A 26,614-nucleotide genomic window follows, 5' to 3' on the forward strand; every position below is an offset into this window, starting at 1 on the left:
TTCACAGTTTAGTATCTACTTATCTGTCTTCCTTCGAATTAACTCCGATGCGTGTGTAAGACAGTTCAGTTCATACCTGTTACAATGCTCTCTTCCACACTGCCCCAAGAACAAACGTAGCACAAACACTGAAGTGAGCAATATCTTTTTCACTTGAGGGATGAGAATAGAAGTAAGGGAAGGCAGAAGTTCTCCATAAAGCTCGATAAGGAACATCATCCAAGCAGCAGCAGCGAGAAGTTTTTCTTTGGCACACTTTTTGCTTCTTCCAACTAGAAAACCTAAAGTGAGGGCAATGTGCAGCGATGAAATTATTCAGGATTAGGCACTTGGTCTATCACACCATCGCTCTGCTGGAGAATCCCTAGCACGGATTGAACTAAGAAAGAGACGATTTGCGATTGATTGGCAATGAAACCGGTTTAGTTTGGAAATTGATAATAGCATGTGTTTGATATGGCTCAAGTCTTTTGGTGCGTTCCATTAAGGCATACTACCACAGGTGTTTGATGCAGCGCAAGATCGAGCATGAAAGGGGTTTTTTACCCACATTGATTGAAAGGATTCGAACAATTGGAGTCCTTTGTGAGGAGAACTTGTGAAGGATTAGGATTACTCAAACTTCAACCACACAGTCCAACAGATACAACCCATTCATGTATTAATGTTACAGTCGCTACACAGGTTAGAAAACACTAGTCCAAAAATCCCATTGAAAAATGTATAATTATTTAAAATTTACTAAAACCCTTCAGGCCTGATTTTTTTAAAAAAAGGTAAATATGGGAAAATGATTCTTATGACCATACTAAAATTATAGAAATTTTGATATTTGGGACCCATCAGGCCTGAAAGGGTTAAACTAAGCAAGCAAAACATTTAATACGTGTTCACTGTCGTGTCATTGCCGTAAAATTGAGTATTTCATGAGTAAATGTTAACAAAACATGAAACATTTCCGGTTTAAAATGACAAAAAGTTGTATGAATTTCGTTTTTGTGTGGTCCCAGTTATAATCATTACTATTGAAATGCGGTGGGCGCCAATCAGTTGAGTTGACGCGGATTCATTATTTTGAATAATGTTTCCAAAAAAAATCTTTTTAAGTTTTTGTTTTTCGCCTTCCTCACTGAGGAAAGGTTCTAAAATCACTCAATAAATAAACTTCTTGATTAGAACCTCCTAGACCTACCTTCACGTATACATATCGACTCGGAATTAAATTCTGAGCAAATACCTGTGCGTGTGTATGTAAAAAAAGTAAAAGTAAATCTTTCCCAGTTCCTGAAGGGAACGCCCTTGAAGAGTATCGGGGCCGGCATTTACAAAGCGGATTCAGTGGCAGTTTCATTCTCAACTTAATGTTAACATGTTAAGTTTAATGTTAACATTCCATAGGTCGCCTCCCTAAGGTGTCGTGATAAGGTCCAGTTTGTGACGATACACTACCTTCCCTTTACTAAGTAATCGATTCCAGAAGGGAAAAGATCGCCAGTTGTGTTGGCCCGAGCCGGGATTTGAACCCTGATCTACCGCTTACGAGGCGGAAGCGTTACCACTGGACTACGTGGCTCGGTCAATCTCGGTGTGTCTGTGCTCAGAAAAAAATCCGTTCGATTATCTCCGGACTTACTGAACCGGATTGGTCATTTCTGGTCTCATTTGATCAGGCTTTGGGTCCCATAAGACCCTATTGAATATTATGAAGTTTAGTAAAGTACGTCAAAAGTTATGATAAAAACTATTTTGGCTACAGTTCGGAAGATTGTTAAAAGGGTGGTTTTTGTAAGAAAACCCGTCTTCTTAGATATTTTGAGAAAGATATTTGAAAGATCATTCCAACGTGTCCAAAAGATTGAATCTGAACAACATATAAAAAGTTATACAGTAACATTTAAGTGATATTTTAGTACTTTTCGGAAGCCAGATCCCAAGTAATCGAACGACCTTTCCAAAAAGTCCAACACATTAAAGTTATGACAACTCTATCAATTGTTACAATTTCCAAACCAAAATGAATCGCTCTGCGCAGATTGAGCACTTAACCATGCGTTCCAAAATTATTGGGATTTTTTAGGACCCCCAAAGAAACTGGAATGTCGCTGTGGTCACTAAATTTAAACAACTTTATGTTTGTCCATACAACTACCCTAATGGTACATATTTGGCATAAGTTCATCTAATGTGTATACGAACAAAATTTGCATTTATTGCTAAATGTTTCATTCAAATCGGGGCCCCTCAAAACGATTTGTGACACGCTCTAGAAAAATTCGCACTTAAGGGGTTACAGACATGTAAACCAGCAAAAAAAAATGAGAGGTTGGTATGAGAATACACTAAAAAAATTAATATGAATATGAAATTTTTTGTATGTAACCCCTTAAGTTTACAATATTCGTTTTATTAATCCACATCCTGTTGGAGACGGTCGGTTTTATTGTGCTGAGCAGTGTAATTTTCTAATGTTGCAAAATTGCAGTCAGTGGCAATCAGACGATGCAAATTTGAATCCATTCAAAAAGTTTCTAAGCTTTTGTACAGGGTGGAAATGGACTCTCGCAGCAAAACACTACCCAACAATTATTTATATGCAAAACGTTAAGGATTTGTGCAAACAGCTTCAAGCAAAATGATATGATGCGAACGCGTTTTCTCACCTGCAAAGTTTTGCGTTAATTCATGAGGCGGTTAGCAGGCACCCACTTTGCCTTCTTGGAATGGGAGTGTAAATTCTCTCGTACAACACTACTATCCTACTACTCGACCCCACACAGAAAGCAACGGCACAGCAAAATTCCTCTTTCCATATGTTTCGGCCGGGAAAATTCAGCGACGGGAAAAAGCACAGCCAGCAACATCTGAACCCGAAGCGGAGAGTTTTCCACCTTTTGCCCACCTCAACGGTCATTGGTGGGCAAGTGGGCTGGCGTACGATACGACCAACTTTTTGTTCACCTCGGCCACGTCTAAGGCCAAAGTGGGAGAAACAATTTAATTATTTGAATAATTTAATCATAAAATAAAACATCATCAGGTGCAGTTTCGCAGAAGCGCGGGATTGGCTCTACTTTATTTGTTCAATTTCCAGAGGATTGGCAATATTTTATTGTGATTCGCAGTTCTTTTGAGATAAAGTCAAAAGAGAATTTTCCAAAATGCTCAATAAATCAAAACACCTCCACAAAACCGAATCAAATTTTGAATGAAATCCACCAAGGTGCCGATAGGGTGTCAATAATTAAGTACGGTTCAGTCAAATTTCACCCCAAGAGTGCCTTTATTCTGAGATGAGGTTTCGGCTAGCCTCCAGCAGACAACCAAAATTAATAAATATCTTATTATCGTTATGCTAAAGGGGCAACGTATCGATTCTGTTCACCACAGTGATTAATCGATCTATCTACACTCCCTTCCTAGCTAGCTCGCAGGTTTGGGTCGAATCCAATCATAGCAAAATGGACTAAACTCAATTCGAATTAGATTATCGAAATTGATACGACCTGCTAAACTGCTCAGAAAATTTCATATTTCCCGACAAGGCGAAATTTCTCACATTGTTAACAGCATAACAATACAACAATTTTGTTTCCAATGCGGAAACGTTTTCCATCAAGGAGGGGAAAAGTGCAGGTGCAACACAACAGTCCACATGTTTGCTCGGAATTCCCCGAATGCCAGTCAGTGTATGTATCTATTTCATCGTGAAGTCGTTCTTCAAATTTCACGACCGAATAGTTTTGGAGGCGGACTTTTTTATACGTCAATGTCAATGTTTGTCATGGGAATGTAAAGTGTGATCTTTCAGCGCAAATTGGTGGGATAACGGATAACTCAGTCTTGGGAATACAAGTTGCAAAACATTGGTGGTGCATATTTATTTTAACTTTTATTTGAACTTAGTGCTCTCACAATTCTATTTAGACAATATCACAAGAATTGACATAAAGTGATTATTAAAATTACCGAAATTAAAAAATATATATATATTTACGTCACATTAAAAATATTATTAAATAGTTGAATCAGAATAACCCACATTTGCAGTATCTTTTTCGTAAAACTACTGAACAATACAACACTTGGCTTAACCAACAAACACAGAAACGCACGCCGTGTCACGAGGAAGCCACCACGTCACAGTGAGTGTTAACAAGCAGTGTGAAAATGAAAGAATGAATCCTTTTTGTTGCTTGCGACACAAAGAGGTGTGTGTGTGTGTGCACAGTCATCTGCCATGGGTAAAGTGTTGTTGAGTGTCATGTTTACTCGTAAAGAGAGATGGCTCAGTTCTTTAAAAAAAAAACTTTCTGGCTAGCAGTGCTATTTTTTGCTGTATACCACGCTGCGATGCATGAAACGGATCCACACACCTAGTGAACCGTAACTAGATCTTCGTGTGACGTAAAAATTTAACCACAATTCAAGCTTGCTTAATTTTCCTGAAACGTTTCTTTAAAATGGTTGAGTTCTAGATGATGTGCGTTTTTTGAAAGGCGAATGTGATTTTTTGTTCTTTTTGAGCAGTGTCTCCTCTGGACCGCTTTGATTAGAACAATTTAATATAGATGCTTGGTCACTAGCAAAAATTTGGAATAATAACGGCATCTACATCCCATCTCGTAACGAAATTACATGTGATTGTTTCCATTCTAGGTGAGGAAAATTAGTTACTTTTCAATAAATTTCAAAAAGTTCTTCTTTGTAATAAAAAAATATGATGCGCCTTCCTCACTCTTTAGTAAAAATGGGTAACAAAAGAGATTTGGAAATACTTTGCTTGTGAGTTATTGTTTTGAATAATATTGAAATGCACAGAGAACATGTTTTTTGTTATGGAACAACTAAAGTCCAAACTGTAAGACTTTTTCTTGTCTTTCGATAACCTATCCAATGATATGTCGGGTCGGATGATAATCACTTTTCAAACATTCGGATGTGTAAATTAGGGTGGTTCAAATCCGGGCTTTCTCGAGGCTACCCCTTAAAATCGAAGATTGACCCATCACTAGGCTTAATTCTAAATTTGAGCTCATTTTTACCCCTTCCTATGATCGCTTAATGTTTGTATGGGAAAATCGTCAAAATGTATAGAAAAAGCAACTGTTTCAGTTTTTTAACAGTGGAGGGCGCAATAGTTGTCCAATCTTTACCAATTTTCAGATGTAGAGTCTTCATTAAATTTTGACATTTTTTTCCGAAAACATCATATTTTAAGGATTTTTTGCTGAAAAGTTAGGCCGTTTCAAATATTGTTCAATGTTTATGACGCCGCCTCCCCCCTTTACAAAACCGCTCCGAAAAATCAGGGGGCAAAAAAATATTTTTTTCAAAAAACTTCAGTTTTAACAATTTTAAACGCATTTTCCCGCGTTTTAAATCATATTTAGCATGTCTGAGATCGATCCGATTTTTTTTTCAATTTTTGTAAAATTCCAATAAAAAAAAGTTTTTTTTCGGCGAAAAAAAAATATCTTCAATACTCTGACATTTTGAAAACTAATGATTGCAAATCAACTGGGCAGGTGTAAAATGCATTTAAAACACTTTTTTCATTCAAATGTTAATACCATCGCTTGTTATTTTTTTTTATTTCTTTTTTTTGCCCCCCCCCCCCTTTTGGCCAGAGTTGAGGGACATAAACTTAAAAAAATAATTGCAACGGCCTTGCTTCTGAAAATGACCATTTTTGCGCAGGCATTTAATGCCCTCTAAAACATATCAAAAAATAAACAAAAATATAAATGGTGTTTTTTTTGCAAATCGAGTTTTAGTGACAAAAAGTTAAATAAAAATCACTAAATTCTTTTTACCGTGTATCATTTTTTTCAGTGTAGTCCATATCCATACCTAAAACTTTGCGGAAGACACCTAATCGATCAAAAAATTCCTTCAAAAGATACATATTTTTGAATTTTCATACATCATTTTTGTATGGATAGCTGCCAAATTTGTATGGAAAATTATATGGACAAACCAATGATGCAAAATGGCTTCTTTGGGCATACCGAAGGCACCAAAAAAGTTTCAGTTAGATTAAAAAATACAAAAATTCAATGACCGAAATCTGAGAGAACTGCTCAGTTGTAAGATGGACGCATGTTATGCATGTTAACAAGATGGCTCTTGTTAGGATTGATCAAGAGATTGGTAGATAGATTTGTGATAATTATGTTCAATGATTCACGTCTGTTTGTCTGCTTTTAACAGTTGTTAAAGAAACCGTATGTTGTGAAGGAACGGCATTTTTTTCAGCAACGTATTTTTCTAAAAAAACCTATGTCCCTCATTGTTTCCAAAAACATTTTGTTATCCTTATATACTGAAGGTATTTTAAACAAGCTGTTTTAATTAACTTGCTCAGGATTTGAAAACACTAGTTTTAGCTTCAGTGAAAACCCTCGGCAACAATGTTTAATTTTAGTTTCTAATGCATTTTGAGCTCCCAACTTTGGTGACACAAACGCAGCTGAGCACTATTTAAACTGCACTGCTCGGTGTGTAGGAGCGCGAACGCTTTCGTGCTCTGCCTTTCTTGTGAGCGTCAATATTTTATCATCCCATGGGGTGAGCACACAACATGGTTCTAGATGATTTATGGAGCAAGCGAAAATTTTGTCGATTTTATTAGCTGATGTTTAGCGCATGTTATTTTTTCCCCCTCGATACCACGTTTTTCATTGACACTTTGACAAGCTGCCTCGCGCACTGGCGGCGGTGTGTCGACGAAATTGTATTTTTAAATTTAACGCACCGTTTTATTGCACCATCCAATAAAGGCCACCAACGGGCCGACGTCGATTTGGGCGGGGACATATCGACAGGGCTACAGGTGGGATCGTAACGGAAGCCACTGTGTTCCTTTATTGGTGTAATGACAATAGCAATGCCGCGTGTGCCTGCACTACGATGAGATTGTTGCGGATGTGAAACAGATTATTTCGCACTCCATTAAATCAACATTACCCGGTGAGGATAGCCCGGCACTATCAACAGGTATTTCGGTCCAAAAGAGCAGGTCCGGAGTGAAAAAAAACGTGCTCAACTCTTTCTAGTCAAGCAGGCAGTATACAGCAGTGGTGACCAGGTGCCCCGTGGGACGTTTGTAATGAGTAGGCCGGATGTCCGATCCCATTTGTCTATGGCCATTTCGCCTTGCATCCCACATGTCAATTGCAGTTACACTTTGCGAACGCAAACACACGCCGCACGTTGACTCTTTCCTGCAGGAATCGATGCACACGAACAAATGGGTGTACGCAATAATAGTCGGTGACCGCAGCTAGACCGGATAAACGATGCCAACAGCCAGCGTCAATTTGCATGTACGGTGGTGCTGCTGCTGGTCCAATTGGCCCAAAGCCCTCCTCCGACCGACGACGACACACTCGTGTCATCACATGAGCGCGGATTTTATCCACTAACGCGCGGTGTACCATCGTGATATTTTCCTTAATCACATAATGAGCTACACGTCATTTTATGGTCCCCAAAACCATTAACGTGGAGCTTGGATTAACTATTCAGTGTTGCCAGAACAGCTAAAATATGTTTTCATTGTAAAATATTTTTTGATATCCCAAATAATATATGAATTCTATTGGAAAATTCATCAAGACTTTATTTATAGAAGCCCTGAAGCCTTCAATAATTTTCAAAGAGAATTGATCAGCACTCTAAAATGCTTGATATTTTATAATTTTCTGCTCAAAAATAAATCAGTATGAACCGGTTGAACCCTACTTGAAGACAACAAAGGAATTTTTAAATTAAATCAAATTTGTCTCAATTTTTTATATAATTTTGTGAGGTAATCATCGACCTCCTGGTTGACAATCATTAAAGATTTCCATAACTTTACAAGGAATAGGAAAATCGTCCCCAAAAAGTACCAACACGTGTAGGATACAATTCTAAACAACTTGTAGACGGATTTTTATGAAAATATTGTAAGGCCGTTGAAAATATTTTTTTACAGTGCATGTCGTCCCCCTTCGTTAGCGGCTAGATAAATCGAAGGGCAACTTTTTTTTCCAAATTTTAATGGAATAAGAAGTCTAATTAACTGAAAACAATCTTTAATGCATTTTCCTGCATTGAATATTATTAGAGCGTCCAATTTTTTTAAGGTTACAAAAATCCCGGGAAACGGAAAATTTTCAACAAAATTTCCGGAATATCCCTGGAGTTCCAGGGAAGTTTGAAAAATTATCTGATCCTGGTTCAGATTATTATTTTGCAACAAAATTGTGTAGAATAGCAATAGCTATGGTTAAAATAAGTGTGAGGATCAACTAATGACTTGATTGCTTGTATAAGAACACAAAACTTCAAAGAAAATATTTAAAATTTCTTAATTTATAAGCTGGTTTCGTAAAAATGTCAAAAAATAATAAGTATTTTTTTGTTAAGAAGTAGATTTTTTTGTTAATAAGTAGATATTAGTAGATATTAGACTTCCATCATTGTCATGATTTGTCCTTCAAAGATAGAAATTTTGCGTCGCTTTCAATATTTTGACCAAATTCCTTCAACAAGTTGTTTAGAATAGTGCCCTACAAATGATGATTTCTTTTGGTACAGATTATCCCATTCCTTGTTAAGTTATGGAAATCGTCATTAATCAATGATTGCCAACTAGGACGACAATGACTGTGCCACAAAAGTATATAAATTTTGAAGCACAATTGATTTAGATCAAAAATTCCTTCAGTGGCTTCAAGAAGGCAACAACCGGCACATGCTGATTCCTTTTGGTGCTGAAATTCGTAAAATTGCATTTAATTCACAATTTTTTATAGTGATGATTAATTTTCTTTGAAAATGATCAACGGCTTCACCTTAAACCTCTTAAACCAAATCAAGAATTCCGAAAAAAAACGCGTCTTTGTCACCAAATCTTCACCACGGCTTTTTCAAAGGGGATGCTTGCCTTTTGGTTTTTCGCATCAGCAGCCAAAACAAAACAATATTTTAGAGAAATTCAAGTTTCAGAAGATGTATTGGAACGTCCTCTCCCACTTGGAGGGATAATCTCGATTTTGACAAAAGTGGTGGGCAGTAAATTTTCATTTTTAATTTGTAATTTCTCGAACACCTTATTCTTCTAGCAAAACACTCTTTGAGACAATTTTCGTATAAAAATAACTAATTAAAGTTATAATTGTTCATTTTCATTCCATCATAATATCTTAATTTTTGTTGTCCAACAAATAAACAAGATCTATTCACAGTTGTGAAGCATTTTCAGAAATTAATGTCACCTAAAATAAACCTTGTCATGAAATTTTTAGAGAAACTAATAAGTTCAATAAGAACAGTAAGTTGTTCGATACAATTTACTGTTCTTGTTGAACTTTTCTTTGAATTGACCTCATTCACTTTTTTTTTTGCATTAAAAACAAATGTTCCTAAAAGTTAAGAAAATGTAATCTTTTTCTTGAATTATGGGAATCCCGGGAAATTTACAAATTTCCCGGGAAACGGGAAATATTTTTTTCGGGAAATTCCGGGACGTGAAATTGGACGCTCTAAATATCATATTTGGGCTCGAACAAAAATATTTAGATTTTTTGTGAAATTCCTATATTCAATACCGTAATCAGTTTTTTTTTGCGAAAAATAAATTTTACATTTACATAAGAAATAGATGTTTTGAAAACTTATAATTACAAAACATCTGAGCTGGTGTAAAATGTTTATTATTTTTTCGTTAAAATGTTGATACCATGACTCGTAATGTAATTTTTTTTGTTTAAGTTTTGTTTAAGTATTTACAATTAGATTAGACCGTTGCAAATATTTTTCAAAGTTATGGCGCCCCCCATACGGTAGGGGGGGAAAACATTTTTTTCAAAAGCTTAAAAATATCTATGTAAATAGAAGTCTAATCTACTGAAAACAATCGAGAATGCATTCATAATCATATTTAGGATGCTTGGGCTCGTTTAAAAATAATTTGAATTGCCATGAAATTTTTTTTGGTAGATATTAAGATGTTTTGGAAACTAATGATTGCAAAACAACTGGACAAGTGTCTAATACATTATAAAATACTTTTTTCATTCATATGTTAAATTTGTGTCTTTAATTTAATTTTTTTAACATTTTTTTTAAACGAGTACAAAACATTGCAGATCTGGCTGCTCTGGATAAATGAGAACGAGTAAAAAATCTGATTCTGTCATTGATTAAGACGTCACCGATAGACCTTTTGAAATTTATTGAAAAAAAAAAAATCTTAGAGATACACATTGAAAATCCTTCATATAAATTTGAATTTTATATGTTATTTGGTTTGAGAAATTGATTCTCTTAGTTGTAGCAAACCTAGAGCAAACATAAACGTGAATGAGCAAAATACAAGATCCCATAAATATGCTTTCTCGCATTTAGTATATGGGTCTCGTGGCGCAGGGGTAGCGGCTTCGGCTGCCGATCCCGATGATGCTATGAGACGCGGGTTCGATTCCCGCCTTATCCACTGAGCTTCTATCGGATGGTGAAGTAAAACGTCGGTCCCGGTTTCTCCTGCCTCGTCAGAGGCGCTGGAGCAGAAATCCCACGTTAGAGGAAGGCCATGCCCCGGGGGGCGTAGTGCCAATAGTTTCGTTTTTTTGCATTTAGTATTTAAAATTTGATATATTAATGAAAATATACCCAGATTTTTTTTTTAAATAATAGCTGAGCTGAAAAATCTTTGGTTGGTTGGTGCTATCGAATGTTAATTCCTCAGCAGCGCACAGTCATCAATTGTGGCATCACTGCGCGAGATCTCCCACTCACCCCGCTACGCTTTGGCGACAATGATGCACTCCACCAAACAAACACCTGTGAGTCGCAGGCATTCTTGCACCTCAACACTAAAATGTGCACATAGTGGGGCAATTTTATCGCGCCCACTGTTGTTGTGTAGTAGTAAAACCTCGTGCACTTACCGGTGGTTAGAAGGTTATTCCGTAACCGCGCGCAAATAAATAGCGCGCAAAAGCCCACGGGTTTGGTTTAGGTTTGAGCGTATACCTCGGGTGCATGCTTAAACGCGATATAACGAGCGAGTTTGTGGTTGCATCCTCCATTAGCTACGCGCACTTTCCAAGTGACTTGCATTACACACTGGACTCTGCACTGCACATTGCTAAAATGCTGCGGGAGTAGTAAAACCATTTTCAGAAAGTTTCTTTGAGTGGCATATTTCAAACAAACTTTACAGCGTGTTTGTTTTACTCACATGCGGTTGTAAAACTTTTGTAAGGAAGAAAATTTCTTTTTCATTACCAAATGATATAAGTTTGCTTTAAACTAGTATCAATTCTTATTCGGTGAGTTTTACTCAATAAACAAGTTTTTGGGTCACGTTCCTACAGCGGTTTAATTAAACCCACTTCCCCCAGAGATCACTCATCCAGACCAATATGAAACTGCAACAAGCTCTAACTCTCCCTCTGATGTTCTTTGCATTTCCGCAGTTGCAACATACCTTTCCATGACCGTGTTGTCCTATTAAATGGACCGAGTCGGAAACTTTTGCAAGAACGCAAAGTTAGACATTGTACTTCCTTGACTCTGCCGGAATGAGATGAGATGTTGCTTCATCTTAAGATTAATTAATATTTACAACAAGGAGACAACTTCATCAAGCCCAAGATGACAGCTGTAAAACGAGCGAAAGAAAACCATTCCACACGGCAGCCAGGTTAGGTTAGGCTGGGAAAACAAAATCCCAGAATATTATTTTGATGCGACGCGACGATGTGCGACGACGGCGACGGCCCCCGAAGAACCCTTTTTTCGTCATTAAAAGTGATGCACGAAACAGATGCGGGGTTGCAGCGGAGACTTTCAGGTCAACTGGATCGGCTTACACAGAACAAAAATTGGAATGAATTTTGGAATGTTGAAAATTTGGTACCATCAGTGGGGGTGACATTGGGTCTGGGGGGTGAGATTGGGTCAAAGAGAATTTTTAAGGATTTTACTATTTCTCAGGTTCTTCTCGTTGAAACTGAATTCTGTTAAAAGGTTTGTGTAGGGGACATCTTAAGATGACTTCGCTGAAAAAATCTGGTTCCTAGAACAAATCCTGTGATTTTGGCAGCTGTCTTAAGTTGAGGTACGTTTTTGGCCAAAAATGACCTGTCGAAAAATCATTTTTCTAATACTTTTGTTAGAATTGCTCGAAAACTACCCAAATGTTTGAAAATGTCCACTTCAAACATTGTAGCATGTCAACACCATTCCCTCGAACAAGAAACACTGTTGGATGACTTGTTTTTACCATATCGTTGTATTTGGGCATCATTTTAGTTTCATTTGACCTAATGTCACCCCCTCTAAGGGGTGAGATTGGGTCAATTTTCAAACTATTGGCATTTAAGGTAGTGTTCATCAAAATCCACCATATTTTGGGAAAATGTCAGTAAACTATCTAAGAACAAATCTACGTTGAAAGATTTTCGATGTTGTTTAAATTGTTTCGTTATTAAGAAATTACGAGAGGTGTATCGTTTTTTGACCCATAGTCACCCCCACTGACGGTAGGTTGAATATTACCTCTTTTGCCTTCCTCACTGAGGTAAGGCTATAATCCTGCTATGAAAATGAACTTTTTATTAAAAGCTCCTAGACTCACCTTCATGTATGAATATCGACTCAGAATCGAAAACTGAACAAATGTCTGTGTGTGTGTGTATTAGGGTGGGTACGTTTTTCAAAAAGTTCTCGGTTCAAGTTTTAGTATGGTTCCCCTTGTAGGGCATGCCCATAGGAACATTCATGCCAAATATCAGCTCATTTGGTTGTAAACTGACTGCGCGCATCAGGGTTAAAGTTTACATGGGAATTACTATGGAAAATTGGAACTTTTTGTTCAAACGCTCCTACAGGTCTGGGAAAATCACGCGCCAACTTCTGGTATGGTCAGGCCTATGGGGAATGGTCTGGAGAACACTTTTCCCGAAGAGAGCATATGGATTCGTTGCTCCTAGACCTGGCGCATCGGCAAACAATCCGATGTCTCCGGAATCAACGGTTTTCCCTCAAAAAGCATCAAATTTTCCTTAGCATGCTATGAAAGCTTGATGAACACCGCGACGCCATATGTCAGACAGCTACCACGTGGTTGAAATATTTGCAAAAAAATACAAATTTGCTATGCAAAGATTTTGAATTCGACTAAATAATATCAGGATTACTCGAAATCATTTTCTAGTTAAAAGAAGGTTTGCAATTAAATATTCCAGCCGTTTCTCACCCACGTGGAAGCTGTCTGACATATGGCGTCGCGGTGTTCATCAAGCTTTCATAGCATGCTAAGGAAAATTTGATGCTTTTTGAGGGAAAAGCGTTGATTCCGGAGACATCGGATTGTTTGCCGATGCGCCAGGTCTAGGAGCAACGAATCCATATGCTCTCTTCGGGAAAAGTGTTCTCCAGACCATTCCCCATAGGCCTGACCATACCAGAAGTTGGCGCGTGATTTTCCCAGACCTGTAGGAGCGTTTGAACAAAAAGTTCCAATTTCCCATAGTACCCCATGTAAACTTTAACCCTGATGCGCGCAGTCAGTTTACAACCAAATGAGCTGATATTTGGCATGAAAGTTCCTATGGGCATGCCCTACAAGGGGAACCATACTAAAACTTGAACCGAGAACTTTTTGAAAAACGTACCCACCCTAGTGTGTATGCAGCAATTCCCCACGAAACCCGCATGGAAAAAAACAAAAGTGCTCGGATCGGGCTCAAAATTTTTCTGGGGGTTCCCTGGCCGAAATAATTAGACCCGTATTTTTTGTTTGGCCATTAGGGTGACCTACGCCGTGTTAGGGTGTTCTGAAATATGGCCATTTTCGTCGATTTTCGCAAAAAACACTTTTTTCGAAAAATCATAACTCCTCGCCATTTTAACCGATTTCAATTGTCTTATGCGCAAATGAAAGGTGATAAGTCAGCCTTTGAAAGAAAAATAGTAAGAAGTTTCAAAAATCTAGCCTAACTTATGAAAAGGGCGTATGAAACTTTAAAATGCCGTTTTGACGGTGTATGGACCAAAGATCTTATGTCTGGAAATATTTTTAGTGGATTCCCCGGACATTTTTACATAAAATACTAAAAAATGGGAGGAGTTCATTAACAGGATTCCGAGATATGATTTTTTGAAAATAAAATCCGTGTTTTTTGACGCGCCGCGCGCAACAACCGGAGAATGACGAAATTGGCAAAAAAACAACTTTTTTCACTAAAACTGCGATAACTTTAAAATTTCAGCGATGACCTATAGATGTTAGGGTACCAAAAGTTGCGTCTTTTAATTACGAAAATTTTGGGGGGGGGGGGGGGGGCAATGTGCGCAAAAATTGAGTACATAATTTAAAAATATACATCTATAATTTCTATCAATATGAACCCAGTGCATGTTACTCTCAAATTGCACGATTTTTTTTAGAATCAATAACATCAGTATGGTAAAAAAAAGTTATGTAAAAAAATATATCGTAAACATAAATGGGTATTAGGGTGCCCAGAATATGGGACTTCGCTCCACAAGCTGAATATTGTTCCTTGACCAATTTTAAGACCAAATATGAGCAAAATCGGTCATCATTTACCCATTGATACTCGGAGGTGAAGTTTGTATAGAAAAAATCAAAAAAATGTATAGAAAACCCATGTTTCTTAAAACTTGGTCTGCACGGTGCGCTACTTCTATCCAAATATTCCCAAAATTGAGATTATTATTGAAAATTTAATGTTCTTCAACTTTGTACAACATACCAAACTCGATCCTAAAAAGTTATTAGATGTCCCCTACAAGCTGCAGGTCGAACCGAGTTGATATCTGGATGGAACACTTTTTTATTTGAGTTTGAAAATTATGCTATTTTTTCACTAAAATGCCAATAACTCCCTTTAGATTAAACCAATTGGAATGCTCTACCCTGCATTTTATTGCATTTTTGACGTTTTTGAACCTTCAAACTTTGTGTCCCGATTTGCCCCACTTCCCGTTGACCTAGAGTGCTCATATTTTGGCCAAATGCTAGTTTTATATGTACAAACAACCCCTGAAAATTTCAGGCAGATTGGCGAGGTCCAAACGACGTCCCATACAAAGGGTATGCCCTGTTCGTGGACTCGCTCTTAAATAACCCAAAAACCGTTTTCCGCTTGTGGAGCAGGGGGTCATTTTTTCTGGGCACCCTAATGGGTATTGAGCGTGCTGCAAACAATAAACGTAATAATCGTATCTCATTCGAATCCACCGAGATAATCTCCAATATAACGCTTGAACGAAGGTGTGAATGTCAACAGATTTTCAACGTAACAGCCTTCTCGAGCCACCCTTAGACAGTACCAGCTTGGAAACAATGCCTTCAGGGTTTGATTTTAATTTGAACTCAGAATGAGAAAACATTCTGGGGATCCACCCGACCGAAACCTGAACGCTTGGGTTGGGGTGGTAATAGCTGTTGAAAAATTTAAAATCGACACGTGACTAGACACATACATTCTCTCTAAGTTGCGGATGGCTCTACTGAATCGAATCTGAAAAGTGCCATCGGAATGACAGGCCATTCAAAATTCTTGTTGCTATCACTGATTAACTAGAGCTCAGGAATCGTTATCGACATTCATGGAGCCGGTTTGTAGGCTGTGTATTTAGGGTAATAGGTCCAGAAATTGACCATGTGCTATTTTCGCATTTCATTTTAGTAACAAAAATAAATATGAAAATGATAGTTGTTGTTCAAAGCATACTGATAAGCGTTGTCAAGATAGGACACTAAATCTACCACCGATAATCGGCTACTTTGCTCAAAACGTTGCTCAGGAAATCAAAATTTCCTCTATTCTTCCGGAGGGCGTCAATGCGTTCATACAGAATATGGAAAATGGCTATGCATTACGAGTTTGAATTACACTCCGATGAGCAGAATAGACAGTTGCACAATATAAGCTATGCCATGCTCATTGAGCATGTAGGTGGAGTCAAGATAAATGATTCATTTTTATGTTGATAGAATTTCACAAATATCGATTGACAGAGATTGAAATACTTAATTATAACGTTAAATGTAATGACCTGATCGTGTTTGTCGATGCTAAAGAAATTTAGTCTCAGAAGATGATAACGTTAGTATTTTTTTTTTTGTTTTCACGACGTTTGCGTTACGAGGTCATGACATTTTGCCTACTTCCTAACATACAAATCTTGCAGCAGCTACGCATGCTAATGGACTGAAAGCGATAGGATCTTCCACTGACGGTCGGTCGGTGGTCCTTAATGCCAAATTGCACTCTGTGATTGCAGTTACGCAAATAATTCGTGAAAGCAAAAGATTTTCCCAAACCCTTCTTTTCTCTTCTATTCGCTAAAGACCGAACCGGTGCTCAATAACGCTTTACAAAATGGAACACACACATCTGAAGAGGGAGTTGGCGCACATAGCGGTGAGCAACCGTGTGATGGGAAAAAGTTTCCTATTTATAAGCCATGAAAAGATCCATCACATGGATGAGTGTCCCACCATGTTACCTTCTCTTAACGAATGGAAGGAAAAATCGGTGGCAGCAACATGCTATCAAACGCGCTCCATATCTCCTTCATCCAGTATTTCGTCGCCATCGTGCTTACTTGTCGCACGTGTATTCTGGGCCAAACTTTGTGCAGCTCACAATGCCTCATCTTGTGACCTTCACAGATACCCAAAATTCGATTTCAATCCTGAGATATTCAATTAAAAACCAAAAAAGCTCCGAAATTGTTTGTGACTTATCATATGAAAAAAGTTCCAATCTTGTCGTGCCTGAAAATTGATGTAAGTGCGACAATTGGCCAAAGGGATTTCCGGTCAGAACGCGTTTGACACCGATACAAGCTCGACTAGCGTACAGTCATCTCACATATTCGGAACACCCACAAATTCGGAACACTTCTGTGATAATTTGTCAATAGCATGCCAAATACATATTTTCTGTCGACCCTACTATTTTCAGGACCTTTTTTTGGACATTCTCTTACTATTTCACAAGTGAAAGTAGGCCCTTTAAAACAAAAAACTACATTTCAAGACCATTTTATCCAGAGCAGCAAAATACCAAATTCCCTGTTCCATAATTGTGGGATGTTATTGTGCCTCCCACAATTGTGGAACCCCTGAATTTAACTAATATTTTCCTAAAAAAGTTATCAGACCATTCATAAAACATAACTAAGCTTGAGTTTCATTGGCTTCAGTGTGTGTATTCATTATTATGTAAAAAATAAGTACTCCTGGAGAGAACCAAAGTGTGATCACTTCCGTAAGAAAAAAGTGTTCGGAATTTGTGGATTTCTAAGGTCAATGTTTTTCTTTGAAAACTTGATATAAAACGTAAAAAATACATCAATCGAAAGATCCTAAGAAAAGCTTTAACATGAAGGTAAAAGCAAATCATTATCTTCAATTATCGATTTGCTATGATTTTTTTAACATTGGCCGATCTGTAAACTGTTCCGAATATGAGGGATGTCTGTAAACATTTTCAATTATAACTCGGGACTCCGGCAACCATATTGGGTCCTAAAATTTAGCTTAAATTTGTGATCACAACGATAAAGCTTATTTTTCTGAGTACAATGACCTTTTGAACGACCGCAGAGGATTTAAAATGGATTTTTAATTCAATTTAAAAAAAAAATAACTTCACGGTTCATCTTGATAGAAAAGGTCCTACTTAACAGCTCGTTCCACATGGTGTCGATTTCTGGAAAAGTCAGGGAAAACCTGGAAATGTCAGGGAATTTTATTTGACCTGGAAAAGTCAGGGAAAGTCAGGGAATTTTAAGCTGGGTCATGGAATTTCGATGATCTTAAAAACATTTCTACAAAATTTCATTTCTTTTTGAAAATTCGCCCTTGATGATGTATTTGAATGTCTTCCAGGCCAAACTTTGCAACATTGATACTATTTGAATTTTTATATTGGCAACGGATAGTTGCATTTGGCATTTCTTCGCGCGTTGCTTGTTTGCAATATGTTTAGGTTTAAAAATCAAATAATTTGGATTTGCTTGGGATTTGCGTTTAACTGAAAATTACAAATTTTTAGCGCACACAGGGTGGGACAATATGAGGCAGTTGCCCCAGAGATTTGTTCTAAAATTAGTCGTTTGCTCAGCATATAGGGACCATACATAAAATCATACATTTTTTAGAAATATTGAATAATTAAAAAAATCAAGAGTTAAAAATTCGAATTTTTCACCGATGTGAAACAGGTCGTATCGAGGTGCTCCGATTTGGATGAAACTTTCAGCGTTTGTTTGTCTATGCATGAGATGAACTCATGCCAAATATGAGCCCTCTACGACAAAGGGAAGTGGGGTAAAACGGGCATTGAAGTTTGAGGTCCAAAACACATAAAAAATCTTAAAATTGCTCGCATTTCCGTAAAACTTCATCAATTCCAACTCTCTTAGATGCATTCGAAAGGTCTTTTGAAGCCCTTCAAAATGTGCTATAGACATCCAGGATTGGTTTGACTTTTTCTCATAGCTTTTGCAAATTACTGTTAAAAATTGATTTTTTAAAACCTTAATAACTTTTGGCAACAGCCTCCAACACCCATACTCCCATAGGTCAAAAGTTAGGAATTTCATGGATTATAAGCCTTCGGTATTAACTTTTGGCCAATCGCAGTTTTTCTCATAGTTTTTCGATTTTTCTAGAACAAACATTTTACAACGTTAGTTTTTGACCTGTAGGCCAAGAAGACGGCACTTTTTGGTCTCAATTTTGTCATATTCGGAATCCTCGGTCAATTTCACGTAAGTTGGAAGTATTGGAGTTGTAATTTTGATTTAAAAAATAATTAAATAAAAACATTTTTGAAAAAAGAAATAGATCTTATTTACCCTATGATCAATACGTCAAATGCTGTATCAAGTAGGCGAAAACTTGTTTACCCCTAATCCGACAAAATTCTAAATAATATTTTAATTAGTTCTAAATGGCATTTTTTCCAATCAAATTCAAAATTCCAACACCTCAATCTAATGTAAAATTTTCTGAGGATTCCGAATATGTCAAAATTGAGACCAAAAAGTGCCGCTATGGAGGCCTACAGAGCAAAAACTAACGTTGTAAAATGTTTGTTCTAGAAAAATCGAAAAACTATGAGAAAAACTGCGATTGGCCAAAAAGTTAATACCGAAGGCTTATAGTCCATGAAATTCCTAACTTTTGAATTATGGGAGTATGGGTGTTGGAGGCTGTTGCCAAAAGTGATTAAGGTTTTAAAAAATCAATTTTTAACAGTAATTTGCAAAAGCTATGAGAAAAGTCAAACCAATCCTGGATGTCTATAGCACATTTTGAAGTGCTTCAAAAGACCTTGCGAATGCATCTAAGAGAGTTGGAATTGAAGAAGTTTTACGGAAATGCGAGCAATTTTAAGATTTTTATGTTTTTCGACCTCAAACTTCAAAGCTCGTTTTACCCCACTTCCCTTTGTCGTAGAGGGCTCATATTTGGCATGAGCTCATCTCATGCATAGACAAACAAACGCTGAAAGTTTCATCCAAATCGGAGCAACTCGATACGACCTCTAGAACAAACCGAGCAGAATCTACAAATACTGCCTCTTAAAGATTCTAAATTTTGAAAATTCTAAAATTCTGATATTTTGGAATTGTTGATTTCTTAATTTTTAAATTCTTATTCTAAAATTCAAAAAAAACGTAAGGTTAGAAAATTTTCCAAAATTTCACTTTAGTATTCGTTATCAAAATTTTTATTTTTCTCAAAATTAAACTGAACTATGATTTAAAAATGATCCAAAGTAATCTAATTTTGTGTAATCTAAAATGTAAACAAAATAGTTTTTTTTCTTAAATTCCTCAATTCTTAAATTCTTAAATACTTAAATTCCTCAATTCTTAAATTCTTATTTTTTTAAATTCTTAAATTCTTAAACTCTTAAATACTTAAATTCCTCAATTCTTAAATTCTTAATTTTTTAAATTCTTAAATTCTTAAATTTTTGAATTCTTAAATTCTTCAATTCTTCAATTCTTAAATTCTTAAATTCTTAAATTCTTAAATTCCTAGGTTCTTGATGGCCATTTTTGTTACCATTTTAGATTACAGAAAACCTGATAAAATTTAAAGTATTTTTGAAGTTATTTTTTTCGGTTAGAGAAATTTTGAAAAGAAGATGTAGGAAACTATGCTTCGATTTTTTTAAAGTGACGCTTTGGTAGGATCATCGAGAATGAACTGTATCTTAAATTTAAAATCTCTAGATCGAGAATTTATTACAATTTTTAAATTTTATTATTTTTCTTTATTTAGATTTGATTCAGTTTCTAGATCTAAATTTCTAAATGTTGAAATTTTTTATTTTTTTGCCGAAATGTAGGTTTTGGCTTTTCCCTCTAGTTTACCTAAATCCGAGCAAAAATACATTATTATAAGAATGTAACAGAAAAATCAGGCATTGGGCCCAGACTGTCAAGATCCAGCATCCCAGATTTCTTAGGGACTGTACAACTGCATTTTATATATTTCTTGAACAACATTCAAGGGCTTACAAGGAGGAGTTCCCGTGGTCAGATCGAGCTTAAATTTGGAATCTATTCCAAAACACCCAAATATCTAAGTTTGATAAATAATGACTTTTTGAAAAGCTACAACCCGCTCTGTATTTTGTTTTTATTTTTATAATATGTATTGATCGTTTGAATGACCGCCTGTAGGCTCTGGTCAAGGTACATTTTTTTTAAATTTTATAGCAAGAATATTTTTTTGTAAAATTATTTAATAAGATGTTTTCTTCAAATATCCAGAAAACCGTTAACATTAAATACAAACATTGTTGAAAAAGATTTCGAAATTTTTTAAAGCAGTAAACATGTACTTGAAAAATTCTCATTTAATTGTATATTTTTCTGAGTTTTTCAGTTTTTTTTAACTTTCTTAAGGTTCTTATTTTTTCAAGTTTTTGTCTTCAAAACCTTTATTTTTTTTCTATAAAAACACAATCAAAAATTGCATCTGCCTAATTCGTTTGAAAATTCGGCAAAAGAAAACAATTTTAAAATGAAACATGACTTTTACTTTAATTCAAATTTTCAATTGCTTTTGTTTTGGAAAACTTTTAATTTTAAATTTTCTTTAGGAAATGAAGTGAAATTAACTAATCGCAATTTGAAATTTGCAACAATTTAATTATTAATTATTATTGGATGTTCGATAAGAAAAAAGATTGACAAAATAAGAAAAAGTTTTTAAGTTTTTGCAGAATCCATCGTTACAAAATCAAATAAAAAGTCATTGAAGTTTTTTAATAACCATAAAAACGCTCCCTACAATATGTTAGTAAAAATAGAAAATACAATAAAATTGGTGGTCTGGAGAGGTCAGGGAAAAGTCAGGGAATTTTATTTTGGGATTTGGATCGAACCATGTTCCAAGGGGACCATAGTTGATCCATCGAAAAAATGTTGTCTTGTCAATTTTTATTATTTATTTTTTTTTCATTAAGATGAAAAAAGTGGTAACAAATGGTTTCTAATCGTGTTTTTTACCGTTTGCCAAACTTCGGGGCAAAGCATAGAATGGTCAACCAAACAAAACGTGTTTGTTATTGTTTACATCGCGTGCTCTAGTTTTTGTTTATTCAAGGTCAAACATAAACCGGGTTTTTCTCGTAATGTCAAAAAGCAACGTACGACATGATAGCACGACGGCGTCGATTTCCACTTTGCCGAAGCAGTCAGTGCTGTGAATGGAGAGATTAACTCGTGTATGATACCCATCTTCTTGCCACTACTGCTGCTGCTGCTGCTCAATTGAGGGTCTAGATTTCTTTCATGGAATTACTCATGTACTCTGGTATGAGCTTTTGCTTGGATTCAATCCTTTTGAAGTGAAGCCCTGTGTTGTGGTGAAAAATGTGCCCCACACTTGACAAAATAATATTGGAAATAATGCAAAGTTGCTTGATTTATGAAGATTTCCCACTTCTTACCTAAATTCAATTGTTACTTGAATTGTTTTGAGTTGTTCACTTTGACATTATTTATTTGAATATTTTAACGAAATGCAGACAATATGCTCCAACTTGTCTGTGGTATTGAAGTGGAAGCACATGTTGTTTAATTCATCACTGTCTGGAGAAACTTATGCCTGCATACTTTCTGGCTCCACTTGTACCTGAAACTGATTAAATTTTAAATAATAATAAGAAAATTATCAAATACATCTCAAAAATCAAGTTTATTATATGATTACAGTTTTTTTTCAGATTTTGTTCAAACAATTTGATGAATTCTTGTTTTTTCTGTAATACTAGATAAAAAACCAACGAACTCCCTGTGCATTAACATGTAATTATTAACAAAAAATTTAATCACTCTCGATGAAATTCTGCGTTCAATCAAATTTGTCAAAACGCTTTTTTAATTACTCCATAAAGTCTCATTGTATAAAATACCCTCCCCATCCCAGTTTAAATCCCAAGTTAAACATTAATCCTCTATTGTCCTACGGCCCTTAGCTCAGGTGTTAGCGGCTTACAATGAAAGGTTGGGCTTTGTGTAAATAAACCATTAACTGGAAGGGAGATGTCTCGAATCTGTGCGTTGAAATGATTTATCACACGGTAGCCGACGTAATTGGACTTTCGAATTTCCGTAACTCTAATTAACTCTTATCAACTCGTTCGTTCTGCCTTTTTGGAAGTGTTCAAGGGAGGGCAGACATTCCCGCCCATCATTGTTTGACAAGCCATTAGTTCTATGTAGTCAAATGCGGAACAGAGCCCTCGTTAATAGGTTGATAAAATTGGCACTCTCGACAAGCCAAGCGTGGCCACGGAGCGCGAAGGAAATTAAGCGTGGGCGATTATGATAATTGACTAAATTAAACTGTTTTTGGGAGATTTTCGGAGGAATTGTAGGTTTAGGATGACGAAACTAATTGAAACAGTAATTTGTTTAAGCTTACCCGCTTGTTTCGTCTCGCGCGAATATGATGTGCCAAAATAGGAGTTTAATGTTAGGAACTTACTCCTCGACATACAAACTTATACTAATTCTTTTGAATGATTGATACAGCTTGCTACACTGTGTGGCATCATTAAAAGGACACCCGATCCTTACGATTACTGTGGTAGGTAGCAAATTGATTGCCCTGCCCACAATCACATCCACCTGAGCGGTATATTCATTATGAATTAGATTTCGCAAGTGAGTGTGTTTGTGTGTGTGTGCTTGTGCAATACACCCGGCCAAAGATGACGATGGTCTCACATGGTTCCAGTATGGTCTGTTTATCGGTGGCCATCGGTCGGAACGGGAAACCAACCGGTTCGGTTCGGTACATTTGTTCTGCGCTAATTGGGAAACATGATTGATAGAGGCATCATCTATTGCGGTTTGCATCTCGTGAACGACGATAGAACCACAACTTCCAACGGAGCAAGTGTGTCGAATATAGACTGTGCCCAAATTAGTAAGGAAGAACCAAAGACAATTCCTATATCGGTATTTTATATGTGTTGATATGAAGGTTTAAGAGAAAACTAGCTTTTATACCTGAAAACTCAAAGACGTATTTCAAGTAAAGCAATGTTAATGGGCCAAAGTTGAAGTGTAAACAAAGAGTCTGTCCTGCTCGTTCCTAATGTACACATCCACTGATATTCACTTGAATTAACGCTCAAAAAAATTTAAAACAAATAAAATAAAGTTTTGAATTTCAAGTTTGACAACACTGAATTCTAAAAGTGTCATCAAAATCAGCACACATTGATAGTTCATTGTTCAAGGCTAAGCGTTGACAGATAGTTTTCATCGGTATTATGACATTTCGAAAAGGCTGTATCATTTCTAAACAACCGTTCTGTTCTCAGCCAACCCAGCAATTATCACCCACGCACGGTTTTCTTCAGGGCCGGCTTCGGTTCGCAGCCGTCGAAAAGTTGCCCCGGCTAATTTACCAATAAATTCCAATTAATTATCATTCTTGGCGGGGTCACCAAACGTGCGCCACAAGTTGGAGCAATAATTCACGTGTTCGACCTAAGACTGACGACGACTCTACCCGAGAGAACCGACTCGGGAAAGCGCCAGTCATCGTGACTCGGATTCGGTTTTATGAGTTTTGAACGTAGGTTTTTAGTGATTCATACATTTTAAGGAAGAGGGTTTCTATCCAGCATTTTGTGTTCCGATGTCTGCATAGTATCAATTACGAGACGGCCCGGATTATTCGTGGTGTTAAAAACTTTGGAAGCGATGTGAAAAAGAGAATAAAATATGGTGTAACTTTTTTCCGATCATTATGAAATTTGCACCACATGATATAAAAAGCTTGAAAGGTTTTTTTTCGCAGCACTATAAGGGCAACCTTCAGGGTCAGCCTACCGTGAACAATTCTAGACACTGAATTTACCCTTGGAAGGTTAAAAAATACCTTTCTTCTTACCCCCCAAAGTGATGTATCATATCGTTAAGTTTACTTTTCGCAAAAAAGATGAGGATTTTTTTAACTGTAATACATGTTTCTGATCTACAAGCTGGTGTTTTAGTTTGCTAATACAATGTTATATGTTTAGCTAGCTGTTTTTTAATAAATTAAATTAAGTCATTGAAACATGTCGAAAAGTCGTATTGCTGAAAACAGGATGGCACAGTAATGTTTCTTCGAAATTGCATACAGCAACAGGAAACGGAGCTACATTTGAAAGGAGTTGTCCTTAAGGCCTTACTTCCCATTTAAACAGTAAGCTTCAGTAAGGATCAACATTATTTTATCTAAAAACATAGAAAAAATACGATTTTCATTCTTCAAACGACATTAACCCTTTTATTGGCAGTTGTTTGTTATAATTACTTGAAACCCTTGCTTGGTCAACCAAAGGAATCATTTCCGCTTCTCTTTAAGAGCTACTACCTTTCCTGTGGTTTCCCACATTTCACGCTCAATGAAGGATGAAAATGGACTAACATTTCACCAGGACGTAAACCGAAACTATAATACACATCCAAAGCGAACCTCAATTTCATGTTGTAAATTCGATTAACACGAGGAAATGTGCGACTTACAACCAAGACGCCACCACCAGCTTGTCAAGAACAAGATACTGAAGGCGTTAAATACGCCGCAAGTGTTCATCTGATTTTGAAACTGTCTTGCTGATGCTGCTTGGACTAATAACTGTCAGCGGGCTGAACCGAACCGAGCTGAACTGTGCGACAGACCCCGTGCAGCTCTGCTAAACGTTCGGTTATTAATATTTTATTGATTTTACATCATTTCCATACACCTGATACTGATGTTATCTCAGTTCCTTCTGCTCCAGTGTTCGTGTGTCGTCGCCATGTTGGAGGGATACGCGCTAGAAATTGTTTATGTGGAAGCCTGCTGCCGGCAGATCGAGGGCATGACTCTGACGCTATGCAACAGCAGCAGCAGCATCATCAGGAAATGAACCCATATCGATTGCCACGAGGAAAAGATACCGCTTGTCTACCTGTTGATTTTACACCTGCCAGCCACCACTACCGTCACCATCGACGAGGAAAAACACAGAAAGGAGTTAAGATGAAGATTACATGTGGACACAATTTCCTAGCCTCACCTCACCAAAAGGGGACAACATCGAATGAGATAAAAATACAGCTTTTAGCACGCGATGGCGTTTTAAGGTTTATGAATCTAAAGCTTCCTACGTGACGGCGATGCTGAAGCCGGGGATATATGAATGGGTGATTGAGAAAAAACCACCGGCACCAAGTCTTAAAAGTTATGGCAAGAATCTGTATGCAAATAAGCTCGAGGAGTTTATGTAGCGATCGTGCTGCATTTCAATTACTTTGCCGCAATCAAAACCATCGTTACACCTACGTGAACAAACGGATTATGGCGCAATCCGAATTGAATCAGATTGCAACTCATTGCATGAATCAAAAACACAAGAATTCGTTAAAATAACAACCATGCGGCCCCATTGAAATGTTTTGGTGGTGAAATTTCAATGGAAACGCATGGTTGTTTTGAACCATCTTCTTCTTCTGATTAAGTCATCTGTAAACTATCTTTAAATACCTGTAGGTAATCAAAGCCAATGGTGATTCAAAAATATTCTGATTTTCTTTGTTTTTATGCAAGCTACAACCACGTTCAAAGTTGTTGATGCCCATTCTTGATAGATGTTTACTAACATTCCATAAAACAAACACTAAGTTCGAAAGCAAAGTGTCGCTCACAAATGACGTAGCATTTAGTCAAGAATATTGGAGGATTTTCTCAAACAGATTTCAATAGTTTTAATATGGATCCTCACACACCCTCAGGCTCAAACCCCCTCTTACCAAAAATGCTAAGTCATTTGTAAATTGTTTTCTAACATGATGTGATTTTGTTGATTTTGTTACAAACAACGATAAAACATAAATGGCACTTTGTACATTTACATAAAGGTTAAATTAGATTATTATTAATTTTTAATGGATTGTGTTCTTTTTGGACTAGAAGTATCATATTTGAAGAAAAGAAAAAAAAAAGTTTAGAAAAGGTGTTCTGGTATGCTTTGATTAATGGCAGTATGGGACCATCCATAAACCA

The 26,614-nt window shown here is 36.6% G+C and overlaps 1 protein-coding gene across 2 annotated transcripts in view; it reads left to right on the forward strand.

Moving 5' to 3' along the window:
* Nucleotides 1–26,614, forward strand: part of LOC6041307 (short neuropeptide F) — a 65,082-nt gene that overhangs the window by 16,106 nt on the left and 22,362 nt on the right. The window lies entirely within an intron of this gene.

Source organism: Culex quinquefasciatus, chromosome 2 (assembly GCF_015732765.1).
Source record: "Culex quinquefasciatus strain JHB chromosome 2, VPISU_Cqui_1.0_pri_paternal, whole genome shotgun sequence".
NCBI lineage: Eukaryota > Metazoa > Arthropoda > Insecta > Diptera > Culicidae > Culex > Culex quinquefasciatus.